The sequence below is a fragment of the Solanum stenotomum genome, chromosome 2 (genome assembly GCF_019186545.1).
Source record: "Solanum stenotomum isolate F172 chromosome 2, ASM1918654v1, whole genome shotgun sequence".
Taxonomy (NCBI): Eukaryota; Viridiplantae; Streptophyta; class Magnoliopsida; order Solanales; family Solanaceae; genus Solanum; species Solanum stenotomum.
This window is the reverse complement of record NC_064283.1, coordinates 48,293,142-48,309,809: the sequence shown is the minus strand read 5'-3', so window position 1 is coordinate 48,309,809 and position 16,668 is coordinate 48,293,142. Positions and strand designations below refer to the sequence as shown.

The window sequence follows — 16,668 nt, the reverse complement described above, 5'->3', positions numbered from 1 at the left end:
ATATATTTGTTGTTGTGTGCTATCAAATATAGCACAACCCACAAACAATTTTCGCAAAAGGTATATGAAGAAGCATGTAGAAAGGAACAAAAGAGAAGATTAATTTTCAATCAACCTAACTAGGATTTTTAACAGAGTTCAAAAAAGTCACCAAAATAGCAAAAAGAAATTGCAATAGTTACATGAATCACTATGGCTTATGGTAAAAGATTAAGCTTCATGAAATAGGAGGAAGAAAACTTTGAGGAATGAAACACACTTCATAAGAAGCTTAACTAATATATTTGAATTTGACTCCCCTATAGCGGAAAAAACCTATAAATAATAGTGGCAGAAATAGAAGTTTTGTATACTGAAGAACTAAATGTTATGAATTCAACCATTCCAACAGCGTTATGAGTTGTGGACTGAGAGGTGCAAGAGTAATAATATCGCATTGCAATTGAAATCATTTTTTTTTTGTTTATTCTTTCTTCTTTCGGTGTCTTGGAATTAAGTGTTGGATTTTAAAATGTGTGGATGAAAAATGAAGAGTTGTGACTTTTGTGAAAAGTTGTGATTTTTGTGAAAAGTTGTGACTTTTATGAAAAATCATCGTGACTTTTTTGTAGAGTTCTTACTTTCAAAAGAGTTGTGAATTTTATGAAAATTATGACTTTTCTATAGATTGTGCCTTTTAAGAAGGGTTAAATAAGAATAGTCGCAACTTTTCATGAAAATCACAAATCTTCATATTTCATTCAAAACTCTAATAAATGACATTGACCCTCAATCTATGTTGTACCACCCCTAGACAAAAAAAGATTAACTCAAATCACCAAAGGTAAAGTAAGATTATCAAGAAATGGTAGACTAATGCATAGAACAATGCAAGTATACATAGGATTAAAGGAGAAAAATTCACAATTTCAAAATTAAAAAGAAAATTCTCAAGGTATTAACTATTATATAATCATTTGAGCCAGTTAACTCACATAGTTTGACCCAATACTTCATTCTAGTACTAGTTGGTTAAATTTAAGTTTGGCCTAGTATTCCTATATGGCGATCAATTACTTAAGTAAGTTCAAAGGGGGACTGATATTTATACATATGGTAGATTTGGTGGAGGCTTAATTTGTAAGATGGTGATGACAGTTGTAAAGGTTTTTTTAGAGGAAGGGGAAGGTTAGTTTTGAAAATAAATAGATTAAAAGGGAATACTGGTGTGTGGTGACGCCACATAGGAGGGCCTATAGCTCACACATGCATGCACGCACACACGCGTGCACACACACAAAAAAAATATGATATGATTATATAACCAATGTACATATACAATTCACCTCTCCACTTTCTACCCTCTCTCCTCTCTCTCTCTCTCTCCTAATCTCGCTCGACACTCTAGCCTAACACAAATAATATATACATATACAAACACAATTTTCATAGACACATATGTCTGATTTATACAAATTATTTAACACCCCGAGCCTACACCCTGGGCGGGACTGACACTCGAAAACCATTGTTGGCCCCAAGCAAACCCTGACCTGACTTACTTACTCAGCGGAAGACTTAGCTTAACAAGATAAACCCAAACAAAACTTAGAATGTTATAAAGAAAACATTCAACTAGCCAATAAGGCAAACTTAAGTCTCAACATAAGATAATGAAATGAAAAGGCTAAAGAACTAACATTTGACTGTCTATGAAGCCTCTAAACAATTGAGATGGATGTCGTGACAAGACCCATGACATCCTAATGAACTAATAATAATACTAAAAGTAATAAAAGGGATCCTCTGGAAAGCAAGGAGGCTCACCACAAGACTCTGAGTGCTCAACTGGATCAACGATGCGCTGGATGCTGATCCTGGTTATTTGTGTTTGCATCATACAAAGATGCAAGCCAAAAAACATCAGTACATTGAAAGTACGAGTATGCGAGGGGAATTCTAAACAAGACATAATCTTGAAAGGAACTGAAGAACTTACCTGGCTCAACTCAACTCAACTCAAACTTAACTGAACTCATTTCAATATAAAGAAGTATCAAACAAGTGCAATATAAAGAAAAGCTTTTAAAACATGGTTATCAACTATGTGTATTTGGAAATACAATAGTAACTCTGATGTGTATGCAAAGATACAATAAAACTCTGAGATGTATATAAAAATACAAAATAATATTGTTGTTGGAGTTACTCTAACCGACAACCATCACTTAAGAGCTATTGTGATGGTACAACATTTTGCCTGACACTGCAAGGGTTGTCCTATACCTTGCCGAGGGTATAGAACCTAAACTACTAAGTGGATCCACTAGTCTATGCTAAAAAGCACTAAAGCAATCATATAAAAATTATGATCCTTTTCTACCCATGATGGCTACATGGTTTATGGGGGATGTGAGTTTTCTGAACTCTCCCCCATATCGGTGCTCAATACTACTCCCAAAAATGATACTAGCTCTTATGTTTAAAAATATACTTCTTTCTGTGATTTGAGATAATTGCTCAAAAACTTAGCTCAAAGGCTACCTTGAAAATCAAAGTTTCCTCTCTTGCTTAATTATGAAAGCATTTAGTCTTTACTGAAAATTAGTTCAAAGGCTCTTTGGAAATTGCTAAGGGACTAGTACAGAAAGAAGAGGGGAAAAGTAGAAAACCTAGCGTCTGTGGCGCTCTGAGTGGCGCGGGGCGCCAGACCCAAAACTTCAGAGCTGAAGTTGGGGCTCACTGGCTGGCGCGGCGCCCCACGTTCTGAACTTCAGAGAAGACTTTGGGGCACGCTAAGAGGCGCGGCGCCTCACCCCCATTCCCAAATTTTCGATGAACTTCCTTGGTCGTTTTCCAACTCTAAACCCTCTAAACTCAATTGGGTCTTTTCCCAAACATTTAGATTCAACTACATAATCAAAATATGTAAGAATATACCCAAAACGACAACTAATTTCATGAATTAAAATCAAGAACTTCTCAACAACTTCAACAATCAAGAACCAAATAGAAACTTCAAACAAATTCTTCAAGAACTCAATTTCTCTAATCTCAAGAACGACAATACGCTGAAATAAATCATGATTGGCGCGTGGGTGAACTAACCCAACGCTATGTGATCTCACATACCTCGTAGGGATCACCCCTTGATGAAATCCACAAGCGATTCTTGAAGAACTCGACGATTTCCTTACTTCTCCTTCTCTTTTCTCCTCTTCATTTCTCTCCTCTAAAACCCTAACTCAAATTTCAAAAGCGTAAACTGACCAAGTTCAGTTTAGACCCCTAAGTAATTACCAAAAACGAATTAAAATAATAGGGTAAGGAAAAGATCAAACTACCCTTCAAAAATCCGGTTTTGACTTTCCTTAACTAGACAACCGAACTTTCAATGGACATATCTCACTCATATGAACTCGGAATTGAGTAAACTAGGCGGTGTTGTAAAGATTATTCCAAGATATTTCCTGCGATATTTGGAAACACACCTAACTCATACTGAGTTAGGAGTTATGATCGTTTGAAGTTGACCAAAAACTCAACTTAGCATACTTAACAAATTTTCCAGATTTTTATATTCTTTTCAAAAATAACTATTTACAATTCTTAACTTCTTCCTAGTTATTTCAATTTGCGAGATGTTACAAATTAGATGTCTGCAATTTTATACAATCAGATGCTCCATAACAAACTATGTTTGCTATGGAGCGCAAATAGCAAAATTGTAGCTATAGAGCGCTAATATGATTTTTATGTTTCCTATTCCTAAAATTTACTCATTATTATACCATCCCTTGGGAGGGATAACTTATCCCGATACTATTTATTAATCATGTGATAAGTTATCCCAAATTTTTCAATCAAACACTAAATTAAGTGCCACTAAATTTTTATCCAGGACACTTTGTTTTTATCCTTCACACCAAACGACCCCTAAGAGTTAAAGATAACATGTACCCAAAAAAGGTCATCGATGTATCTCCTATTTATTATGGTCAGTTACATGGACAAAACAGAATAAAGTAGAGAAAAGACATAAAGTCACTATTCAAGTTGTCTCAAATTTTCAAAAAAATATCTTAAATTTATAGGCATCTTATTATATTACTCTACAAAAGTATTAAATATCTTTGGAATATACCATTTCGACCTATTTTCTCACTTGGTTTGTGAACACACAAATGAAGCACATAAAGGTATTTTTTTGATGTCATAAACCAATCAAAAAGCGCCATGTTTCAGTTGTTTTCTTTATTAATTATTTACTTCATTTAAATACATCATCTTTCCCAAAAGAGAAATGAAAAAAATGGAGAAATGAAAAAAATGGAAAGAAATGACGTACTTCATTTAAATACATCATAATTCTTAATGAAAGCAAATTTGATAATAGGGTTTGCGTAGGTGGTAAATACCCTTGATCTTATTCAATTTTAAGATTGTGAGCTTGAATTATTAAAAAAATGATTAAACTTCCAAGGAGAAATAGAAAAAATGGAGGCAAATTTAGATTGAGCCGTGAAATATAAATTGTCATCATTCATCAAATTGAAGCAGATGGAAAATGAGGCTATTTGAACAAGTACACACATAAGTCCGATATGGCATATTATATATAGGACACCACATAGGACACAAATTGTCATATAGGATGTCACGTAGGATGTGTGTGTCTATTTGTTCAACTTTATACAAGTTTAAATATATACTTATGCACATCTCAAAGTTGGAGGACATAAATGTATATTGAGACCAACTTAAAAGACATATTTATGTATTATACCTAATTATGAACGCCCCTAAGTTCACGATATACTAAAATATAATACAACTGAAAACTAGCCAAGTGTCCAACTGCCAATACTTTAGTCCACAAAACATCATCATCAGCTTATGTAAAAAAAAAGAAAAGTATCACATGAATCGAATAGAATAAGTTTATTTAGGACAGTTGTGGGGGTTAGCTGGAATTTATGAAAGTCCCAATAGAATGTTGGTAACATTCATGTGAACTGAACTGCCTTGATTGTTGCTAAAGAATTATTAAAAAGAACCTTCGATGCTCAAATTCAATTGCATTTAAACCTAAATTATTTTGTTACTTTGTATTCCAACCAGCATTTTATTTTCTTCTTTTACATCTTTATGAGTTGCAATCATGTGACAGAAACCCCTTCAATCTCACCTATGTATCAAAACATGTGACCATGTCTTTTATTTATTACTCTTTTTAATGTTTGATTTACTTATACCAAGGAATAAATATATTTAGAGTCTGTTTGTAGGAGTCTGTCAGACAGCCATGAGACTATCTCAGATCTGGGCAGATATAAGAACGATCATCTACTGTACCACAGCTCGAGGAACCACGGATGATTGTTAATCACGCTCTGGTCACATGGCCATGCTTCATCAATCAGACTTGGTTGTTTGCCTCCTTAGAAATCAAGGATACAGTGGTACAAGCCATAGAATAGATTTTGTTCAAGTAAGGTCGTGAGCTTGTTTGGCATTGCTGCTAAAAATTACTTATTTTTAGAAATATTTTTTTATAATAGTTTTTCAGAAAAGTGCTTTTAAAAAAAACAATTTGTGTTTGGATAATTCATTTGAAAATACTTTTTATAAGCGAATTATGTTTGGCTAATTTTAAAAAAAATACTTTTGAGAGTCAAATTACGAAAAAAGACAAGTATTATGCACTTTTAATATTAAGATTATTTTAATATCTATGATAAAATTTATAATTAAAACTTTATTTTATTAAATTAAAATTTACATATTTAAATTGTCAATCAATATCATACATAGATGAATAAAAAAATATTAAATATTAATATAATAGTAACATGATGATTTAAATATAATTAAAAATATCAAGAAAAATAAATTTAAAAATCATTTCACAAATTAAATCACTATATACAAAACACTCATCACAATAATAAATAAATAAATATAAGAGATGTATTGATAAATATGTATATATGGCATAGATATTTTGGGCTTGAACTAAATAATTTTCTGCTTTTGTTTTTTTTTTTTAAATCAGAAACTATTAGTTTTTCCCCAATAACAGAAAAGTTGTTTCTACTTCTATTTAAAAACAGATTTACTAATTAGTCAAATACCGTGTTTTACCAAAATAAGTGTTTTTGGCCTTATAACAGCAATGTCAAAAAGGCTCTACTCTCTTCCAGCTTAAGTGACACGTTTCTTTTTAATAGATTTTAAAAATAACTATTTTTATATTGAGAAATAATTTTATATTTAAAAGTAATTTTTGACATCACCAAAAATTGCAATGGTGTTATAGGATATTGGATGAGAAGAATATCATAGAGGAAGAGGTTATGGTTGCATGAGCAAGTCCAGAAGTCTGTTTCTCTTTATTATATATACTATCATGAAATGTGAGTAAAAAATCACTTGTGTAGTAAGTATGAAAACAAGCTTGGTATTGTCTCTTGTTTCAAAGGTAAAATCATGCCAATACAGAGCCAAGTAATGCAAATAAAAGCACAAATAATATCGATCTTGCCCATACAGACCCAAATCATGTTAAAACAAGCCCAAGTACTGCAAGAGAGCACATTAGGATCCATAACGGATATTTATCCTCATGAATAATTAACAAGACTTTCAATACATGCCCAAACACAAATAAAAGCAATAATGGTGTATTTAGTCAAAATTGCTTTTCATGTATGCACGGGTAGTAAAATCATCATTATGTGTGTATACCAACAGTTGCTTCACTTAGGCATATATTGTATGTGTATGTATACCAGCTTAACCCCATGCTACTACCAACCAATAAATACGTTTTCCCAATTTCCAAATTTGCAGTATAACGTATTTTCATACAAAATACAAATAGATAAAGATTGGGCACGGGCAGCCACCATCTAGTATTAATAAAATCACTCAATTTAAACTTTTGTATTAGTAAAATTATCAACAATTTTTTGTTAAAAAAAATAAATATAACTCAAATCTTGCTAAAAACGCTCTAATCATAATCGACAACATTCAACAATAGCGCCTCTACAATCAATTACGATGATAAAGTTTAAAACATTAATTGATGTACGTCCAACAGCTCCCACCCTTTTATGAAAATATTCTAGGGTACTTATAGGACAAAGTTCACGTTGTAACGATTTCGAGAATCACCCAAAGACTGATGCTCTTCATAGAATAAATGAACCCTAATAATCCCTCTAATTGTTGTAATTTAAAAGGGACTTGCCTCACGATGAACTCCCCAAAAACCTCTTTTCAATGATCTCAAATCCAACTCCTTGAATTTACAAATTAGAGTGGAATTGTGCGTTAGTTCTTGTTAAATTGATGATGTAGTTCTCACGAGAGGAAATACAATAAGATGCGGAAATCGAAAATACAAAAAGTAAAGATAGATAGACACAAAAAGAGGAAACAAAGAGCAACCTAAGGATATATTAAACCCAAAGACCTCAATTCGTTAATCCAACAAGAATCACCTAACTCTTACGACGACCTTGAGGTATTCGATATACCAAGCAACCGACGTTTCTAAACAAGGTTCAACAAAAAATTATACCAAGCTTTCAAACACTCAAACATGAGTTTCAGGTTTACAACCACAGTATTCAAATCAGTCTCCATAAAATGAACCCTAAAACGTCTATTTATAGTTTTAGGACATTATTACATAGATGGGCCCAAAAGTGACCCGAAATGGCCAATGGGCAAGCCAAGTCGGGGTTGCCTAATGACTCGGCGATCCGCCCAATGTGTTCGGTGAGGAATCCTGCTCCTTGCCTTGGCTGGGAGCTACTGGAACTTTGGGCGGTCTGGGACCATCGCCCAATCCACTTGGCGATGCGCCGAAATTCCCTCATCTTGCCGAATGAGCAGCTTCTTTCTGTAGCTCCTTGGGCCAGTTGGCGATCTTGGAACTCTCACCAAGGGGGTTTGGCGAGTCACCGAAGTGGCTGACATCAGTTTGGGTTGTTCTGTTTGAGCTCATGGCTATCTTTTATTCTTAATTGCAAACGATTTTTTACCCTTCCAAATTTTTTGAATTTTTCGCATATTTTTGCCACCCCTCATGAGTTGAATGTGGTTATTCTTTTGCAAAAAATTGAGTCTCGGTTTCAATCAATACCGATGACTTGAATAGTGCTCTCAATTGAACGAACATGAATGTAAAGCTATGATGAGGCCAAATGAAGTTGCATAGACAATATATGAACTCTTTGCATCTCGTTGTGATTAGCCATTTATCGAATTGATTCTCTTGTAATGACCGTTGCACACTAGCGAAAATGTGTAGTCTTGTTTGACTTAAGTGTCAATGCCTTGTGTGATTAGTTTACTTTGAAACTTGCATGAATAAACCTAGAATTTACCCTGTTAGTCTGATTGATTTAGAAAGGTGTCCTCTTGAGACGATCTTAGGCAACTTTAAAGAGTATGAGCCAAATTTGACATATACCTCTTTTGTGGCCTACCCGTGAGCGTGTGAAATTCTTTTGAACACCCTTTGAGCCTTACCTTTCTTTGGAAGAACCTTGATGAACTGTAGACCGTACTTGAACCACTACCTACAATCCTCTTGAGTTGTGGTTTAGTGAATAGCCAACTTAGGCCAAAAGCCTAATTTCTTAGATATTTCTTAGATATCTAACCTCGCCGAACTATCCGCCTGCACTAATTTCTTAGATATTTTCTCTCAAGTTTGGAGAGGGTTTTGTGAGAGACTTGAAGAGAGAAGGATTTCATCTTCCCCAAGTTGGAAACGGGTCTTCTCCATTCTTCTTTCTTTGCTTAGATCAAGGTTTAATTTCTTATACCCATTTGATTTTAGTATCATTTTAGGTGTATTTTGTTATTTCTTGATGTGTGGCTAAAAACCCCATTCTTGGGGTGTGATTTAGCAAATATGTGTTGATATTGTTGTTGGGTCTTGCTTGCTGATAGGGTAGATGTATTTTAATGGTGATTTTACCTAGTGATTGTGGTTTAATTTAATGGGTTTGTAGTTGCAAATACAAAACCACCCATGTCTTTTCGGCTTGCCCGAGAGGGAGGTCGCGAAACCAAGACCACTAGACTGATGGCCTAAGGAGTGGATGGACATAAGGTTCAGCTCGAGAGGGTGAGCCCTAGTTCCATATCCTAACATTCAGCTCGAGAGAGTGAGTGGGGTAAGGCATAGACTGGTCTTCATGTGGCAAATGGGTGTCCGAGAGGAACCCATTTGAAACGGGGTAAGTTTCCCGAGAGGGAACTTATTTCCATCTAAAGCTTAGCCTAGTCACTATTATCTTGCAAATTTCTTATTGAAAGCATGTACCCAACTATTTATCTCAACTTGTATTGCGGTCACACCCGAAGAACATTTCCCCATACTTGTTTTTCTTGTTAATTTTTGCAAGTTTTACTACTTGTGACAAAACCCCCCAATTGATATTTGACACTTTCGTGTCACCCCCTTTAATTTACTATGTTTTTTAACCGTTAATCTTTTTAGCTACGACTAGTTAGAGCTAAATTATATTTTTCTATAAATTCTCAAAACCATTCCCGTGGGACACGACCCCAACCTTTAGTTGGGTTACTATACTATCGATGATCGTAAACACTCATACCATAGGTTAGTGTTGTTGGTCACGATAAGCATCATCTATCAATGATGGATCATAGATTGACCAACGTGGAGGATGAGATTTGGGCCAAAGAAAGAGAGTTCACACTACCATCGTATGTGGTAAGGCGAACTATACCTAGGAAGGCCATGATGAATCAAAAGCAAAGAGAAAATATCATCCATTCCAAGTGCCTCATCCAGGGCCAGATCCTCGTGAAGCCCTTTCGATGGATGCACTTGTGGGCTGTTCCAACATTCCAACGGGAGTGTCATTTCAGGGTAAAGATCTTTCTTGTGGACGTCAAGGTACAATAGCTAAACTTAACACTTTTACCATTGCAAATGAACAAATTGTAAATGTTAGATTGTCTTTATGTGAGCCTATTATTTCTTTACCATGTGTTGATAATGTACTTGTTGAGATTATGGATACACTAGTTGATCCTATTGATGATCGAATTGATTCTTCTAGTAAAATTGATTTGTGTCCACCTAGTGTTGACACTCGTGCTTTGAATGATAGTTCATTATCTCGTAATGATTGTGTTGATCAACCTGCTTGTGAGTGTAGTTCACTGGTTGAGGGTTCTTGTAATGTGATTAAGAAACCTCAATTTGGTGGTACTAAAAAAATATTGATCATTTGAATATGAGTGACTCTTTGAGCATATCTTTTGTGAAAGACCCGATTGCTTCCTTTGCTCGTAGAGATCATGTGCTTGAAAATGCTTCGAAAAATGATATGTGTCTTTTTGAGGGTGAAGTTACATATTTTAATTCTTCCCTAGTGGTTGATCCCTCCCTCTTTAAGTACAATATCTTATTTGAAGATGATGAAATCACTCTTAGTGATGTACTTAGTGGTATGAATCATGAGAGCAGTATAGCTCTTGATAGCTATATTTGTTATAGTAACCCACTATGGTGTGAAGCTTTCCCTCCCAAAGATGGAAATATCTTTTTGGAAGATGAGAGTACTCTTGTGGAGAAGGAATGTGATGAGGAGGAAGGTGGTATTTGTTTTCCCAATACTTCTTCTTCTGGGTGTGTTCCAATTGTCAGTGGTATGACCCATGAGTTTGAATCTATTAGTAGTCATACCCATGAAAACACCCTAGAGGCAGTTGACTTGCGAGACATCTTTCTCTAGTAATTGTTTACATATGATGATGCTAACGCTTTTGAGTGGGGTATGTTGTTAGAAATTGAGGGTTCCAATAGGGCAAAAGAGGGGATACTTAATCCAAGCCTTTGGATTTCCTTTACAATTGACCCCGGTAGTAACTTGACTTGTGGAACTTATGAAGTGATGCTTGGTCAAGAGGACAAGTGTTATTTACTGTTTGACATAAGGGACTTGTGGCACTTGTGCTTGTTTGAATGTGGAACCAATGAGGGCTTACATATGAGGTTGTTTAAGTGTATTGGCTCATTCACTTCTTCCCTTGGTCAAAGTCTATTATGTAGCCAAGTATCTATTACCGTGATGGGTTATAAACCCTTTGTTGATCATTTTGATGCTTGGTTATATGTTAAATTTGTGCGTCCTTGGCATGTTGAAGAAATTGTTATTGCTAACGATAACCCTCATGCCATGAGGATCTGGTTCTTGTTTGCTTCCCCTATGGTTTTGCAAGGTATGGATTCGAGGACGAATCCTTTCCAAGAAGGGGAGAATGATGCAATCCAGATTGCATCCAAGCCATCCATTCATGAACTTCAATGTATTGATGGATCATTCACAAGGATGGATGCTCGTGGGATTGAGATGGTGCCAAAGAGGGGATTCCAGGCCTTGCTTGGTAACATACGTACTTTGAAGGAGCTCCCAGTTGAGCAACACCATGCTTGGATGATAGCTTGGAGCGTGAGAGGTCTAACGAAGCAAGAAGGAGCAAGTGGAGGCGTTGCTCCATTCAGAGCGATGTCAGCCACTTCGGCGATTAAGGACAAATGTATAAACAGAACAACCCAAATATATACAAACACAAGCAAAAAGTAAGTAGCACACACAGGTGGGCCTCACCCTACCACAAATAAATACATTTGTCCTCAAATATATAACAATAATCTCGAGGTCAAATTAAGTAAAGACAGAGATAGGGATAGAGAATAATCCTGGTTAGGCAACTGTTTGGAGTTGGAATTCTTCAACAGACGTCACGTAAAGTAGAAGGTATGTTAGGGAAGTTTGGTGCACTGCTGAGTGATTCATCAAGCTCAGTACAGCTTCTCTTAGCATTCCAATGCACCTACCTCAAACCCACACTCTTGACTGACTAATCATCTATCATTTTGTGCATTGGCCTGAAGCTTATCCAGTTCAGTCCTATTCGGTGACAGCGCTTTGACTTCTAAGTGATTCGGCGCTTCGCCAAACACTACAAAACTTCTCAACAACTGTGGATGTTCAAACAGTTGTGACCCTCGAGGTCGCCGATCAGATGGGTGAATCGCTGAAACCTTTTTGAGCTCGGCGAGTTTTACAGATTCCAGGCTTAGAGAGTGCCTTGAGTCAAATGGCGAAATAGCACTGATCATCGGTGTCTTCGGCGATTCGTCGACTGGGTCTGCTGCTTGCCATTCTGCACCTCTTTGGCACCTACCACACTTCAATCTGCAAGACTAAGACACTATTATTTGTACTAGTACGCAAATATAAGATAATATGGGGTTTTGGGTTGCCTCCCAAATAACGTCTTAGTTAACGTTGTGACACTATGCAAGTCAGCGACTATTCTTCATCTTCGGAGTTGCCCATGTTGTAATTAGGCGAGTCCTCGGCGAATGATGGGTAATGGCCTGATATCAAATGGTTGATTTGAGCATCCTGCAGCTGAATGGTCATGGAGTGAGAGGCTGACGCTTCGTTTAGCATTTTGATGTTCTCTTTCATCTCATTTAACATCTTCTCATGTGCCTCGATTTTTTGTTGAATGAGTGACAGAGCTTTATCATCTTGCACATTTCTCTGCTTTCTCCCATGTTTACACCCTCAAAGGGAGGAGTGCTTCTTTTCTTTCATGGCTTGTGTTTCCAATTCCGTGACTCGGGTGGATAGAACATCCAATTGGGTGACTAGTGCGTCCCACTCCTGCTTTCTTTTTGCTTCTTTGTTGGCTTCCACCATGCCATCGAAGAGTTTTGCTACCACTTCATAGGGCTGGTGTAGCATGCTGCCCTCGAAATGTTGATCAACTATACTTTTATTTTCATGTCCTAGACCTCAATAAAAGCACTCCAGTAGCCCCTTATCCGTCATCCCGTGAGATGGGCATGGTTGCAGCACCGCTTGAAACTTTAGCCACATTTCTTGTATTGTTTCATCCCCTTCCTGTTTAAATGTCAGGAGGTTGTCCCTGAGGTTCAGTAGTTTCAGAAAGTGATGATCTGTGTGATATCCATAATGATTTTCCATCCTTAGTTCCTATTCTGATATTCACACTAGCAAAACAAAACTACAATTTAGATTAGTATAACTAAAACTAAGAAGAATCAAAATTTTTATTTAACTACGAATTCCCAAATAACACCACTCCTCGACATCGGTGCCATTTTGATGCTTATCGTGACCAACGACACTAACCTACGGTATGAACGTCTATGATCATCGATAGTATAGTAACCCAACTAAAGGTTGGGTCGTGTCCCAAGGGAGTAGTTTTGAGAATTGATAGAAAAATATAATTTAGCTCTAACTAGTCGTAGCTAAAGACATTAATGATTAAAAATATAGTAAATTAAAGGGGGTGACACGAAAGTGTCAAATATCAATTGGGGATTTTGTCACAAGTAGTAAAAATAGCAAAAATTAACAAGAAAATCAAGTATGGGGAAATGTTCTTGGGGTGTGACCGCAATTCAAGTTGAGATAAATCGTTGGGTACATGCTTTCAATAGGAAATTTGCAAGATATTAGTGACTAGGCTAAGCTTTAGATGGACACAACAACAATATCAACACATATTTGTTAAATCACACCCCAAGAATGGGGTTTTTAGCCACACATCAAGAAATAACAAAATACACCTAAAATGATACTAAAATCAAATGGGTATAAGAAATTAAACCTTGATTTAAGCAAAGGAAGAAGAATGGAGAAGTCCTACTTCCAACTTGGGGAAGATGAAATCCTTCTCTCTTCAAGTCTCCCACAAAACCCTCTCCAAACTTGAGAGAAAATATCTAAAAACGTACTATTCTATTCTGAAAATAATAATAATGGTTTGGAACTTCTAAAATTAATAATGAGTTTAGTATTTATAGCCATCAGAAATTAGTGCAAGCGGATAGTTCGGCGAGGTTAGTCGAGTCCGCTGAATGACTCGGCGACTCGCCCTTCTTCTGTCTCATCGCCGTTGAGTGCTTGCCTACAACATCTTCACATTCTGGACCATTGTGCGGTATAGTACTGCTTCGCGGAACTATTTGGCGAAGCGCCGACTGCTTCTTTCATCGCCTTTTTGATCCTCTTCCTTCAGGGCTTCGCATACTGGAACAAAGGGCGGAGTCTGTCCTTTCGGCGAATCGCCAAAGGTTCTTGGCGATGCTCATGCTTCAGCTTCTTCGTTCTTTTCAGCCTTTTTGTTACTTTGTGCGCCTAAGTGTCCATGCTTCCACTAAAACTTCAAAAACCTGAAACATAAGAGTTTTCATCAGATATTGAGACAAAATAAGCATTCGAAAACACTATTTCTATCAAAATAAAGCCCTAAATGAGTCCAATTTTTGGACTCATCAATAGACAACCTCTGAAGTAAGCCAAGCTTCCCATTATTCAACTCAAATTAGTAAGAACCCCAATGGAAGGTTCTAAGGTATCCTTTCCCTTAGGTGGGTGGGTTTTGCTTCTGGTTTCCATGGTACCTAGAAATGAGAAATACACAACAAAAGAAACAAACAACGTTAGCGTTAGTAAAATGAACTCACAATCGCTCGTGTTTACACACCTTTGATTGCCTCTCAAATTGGCACGGCTAATGTTGAAGGTTGCTTATACTGGGTTGATCACAGAAGAGTCGATTCTACTCTTGGCCAGAATGGATTTTTGTTTAAAGAAAAATGGACGACTCGATTAAAGCAAACAGACTTGAATCAAGAAGTTACCTACGAAGTAAAATGAATAAAAGCATGAAAAGAAAAGGCACTAACAAAGAAGTGAATTTAAGAAGTAATAGTCAACAAGTAGAGTAGTTATGAGTTGAAAATCAGTTTAGGATTCTTGACAACGAACTAGAATCAAAAGAAAAGAAACTGGAATTAGAACCTGAGATTAGGGTCATAAAACGAGCTTTTCATCGCCAAATGGCCTGGTTTCTTCGCCTAACATGAAGTTCAGCTCGCCAACTTGAAGATTGCATCGCCAAACTTTGCCAAGGCAACTCGGTGATCTAGGTGGAAGTTCGGCGATGCGCCGAATGGACTTGGCGAACCAGGCTGAGTCCACCAAAATTTCCAGTAGCACCCTCCAAATCAAGGCCAACTCGGCAACTTAACTGCCCAAAGGGCGAGGCGCCGAGTGGGTTAGGCGATCCCCGCTTTAGCTCACCTATTGGACTATTGCTGTTTCTTCAAACTTCCAAAATTTGTACTCATGTGGTCCCCCCTGCATTTGTACTTTAGTACTTACCCCTTTTGGGAAATTACCTTTTGTACAAACACTTTTATACTTTCTCTTTCTTCCTTTTTGGAATCAAACTCTTCCTTTTTCAAATATTCCCTTCTTGAAGATTTGAATGTTCTTCAAGAACTTCAAGAACACTATGAAGACCCAAAAATTAACCCTCTAGGGTTTTAGCTCGGAATTTCACCAAAATTGAGCTACAAGCTCTCCTTGATATAAGGAACAATGCCCAATACTTTTTAGCACTCAATTCCTTGCCAAAACTTTCAGATTTCAAAACCCACTTTGTCTTCTTCAAAGCTTCTTCAACCTTCAATGGGGGATTCTTCAATAGTGAACCAAACTCTTTCAAATCTCAGCGCTAGACTCAAATAAGGTTAGGGAACACTAATCCAACCTTGGAAACTTCAAATAAGACACAAATCATCAAACCCATTTCAGCAATTTCACAAAAACGAATTTTAACACTTTTTTAATAGCAACAAACCCAAGACTAGAATCGTAGGAACGATAACAAGCTCGGATCTGATACCAAATGATGTAATTCTCATAAGAGGAACTACAATAAGATGCAGAAATCAAAAATACAAAAAGTAAAGATAGATAGATAGATAGATAGACACAAAAAGAGGAAACAAAGAGCAACCTAAGGGTATAGTAAACCCAAAGACCTCAATTCATTAATCCAACAAGAAGCACCTAACTCTTACGACGACCTCGAGGGAATCGATATCCCAAGCAACCGACGTTTCTAAGCAGGGTTAAACAAAAGTTTATACCAAGCTTTCAAACACTCAAATATGAATTTCAGGTTTACAACCACAATATTCAAATCAGTCTCCCTAAAATGAACCCTAAAATGCCTATTTATAGTTTTAGGACATTATTAAATAGATGGGCCCAAAAGTGACCCGAAATGGCCAATGGGCGAGCCAAGTCGGGCGAGCCTAATGACTCAGTGATCCACCCAATGGGTTCGACGAGGAATCCTACTCCTTGCCTTGGCTGGGAGCTACTGGAACTTTGGGCAATCTGGGACCATCGCCCAATCCACTTGGCGATGCGCCAAAGTTCCCTCATCTCACCGAATGAGCAGCTTCTTTCTGTAGCTCCTTGGGCTAGTTGGCGATCTTGGAACCCTTTCCAAAGGGGTTTGGCGAGTCACCGAAGTGGCTGACATCTCGCCGAATGGAGCAACGCCTCCACTTGCATCTCTTTGCTTCGTTAGACCTCCCACGCTCTAAGTTATCATCCAAGCATGGTGTTGCTCAACTGGGAGCTCCTTCAAAGTGCGTATGTTACCAAGCAATGCTTGGAACCGCCTCCTTGGTACCATCTCAATCCCACGAGCCTCCATTCTTGTGAACGATCCATTAATACATTGACGTTCGTAAATGGATGGCTGGGAGGCAATCTGGATTGCATC

At 37.0% G+C, this 16,668-nt stretch overlaps 1 protein-coding gene and 1 non-coding gene across 3 annotated transcripts in view; one reads left to right on the top strand and one right to left on the bottom strand.

Annotated features, from left to right (window-relative positions):
* The window catches only part of LOC125857072 (ATP-citrate synthase alpha chain protein 2), a 1,178,350-nt gene that overhangs the window by 527,591 nt on the left and 634,091 nt on the right, over nt 1-16,668 (top strand). The gene's annotated exons all lie outside the window — the stretch shown is intronic.
* Nucleotides 5,269-5,480, bottom strand: LOC125857291 (small nucleolar RNA U3). The gene has a single exon (XR_007445618.1). It is a non-coding gene; the product is annotated as a small nucleolar RNA U3 (small nucleolar RNA).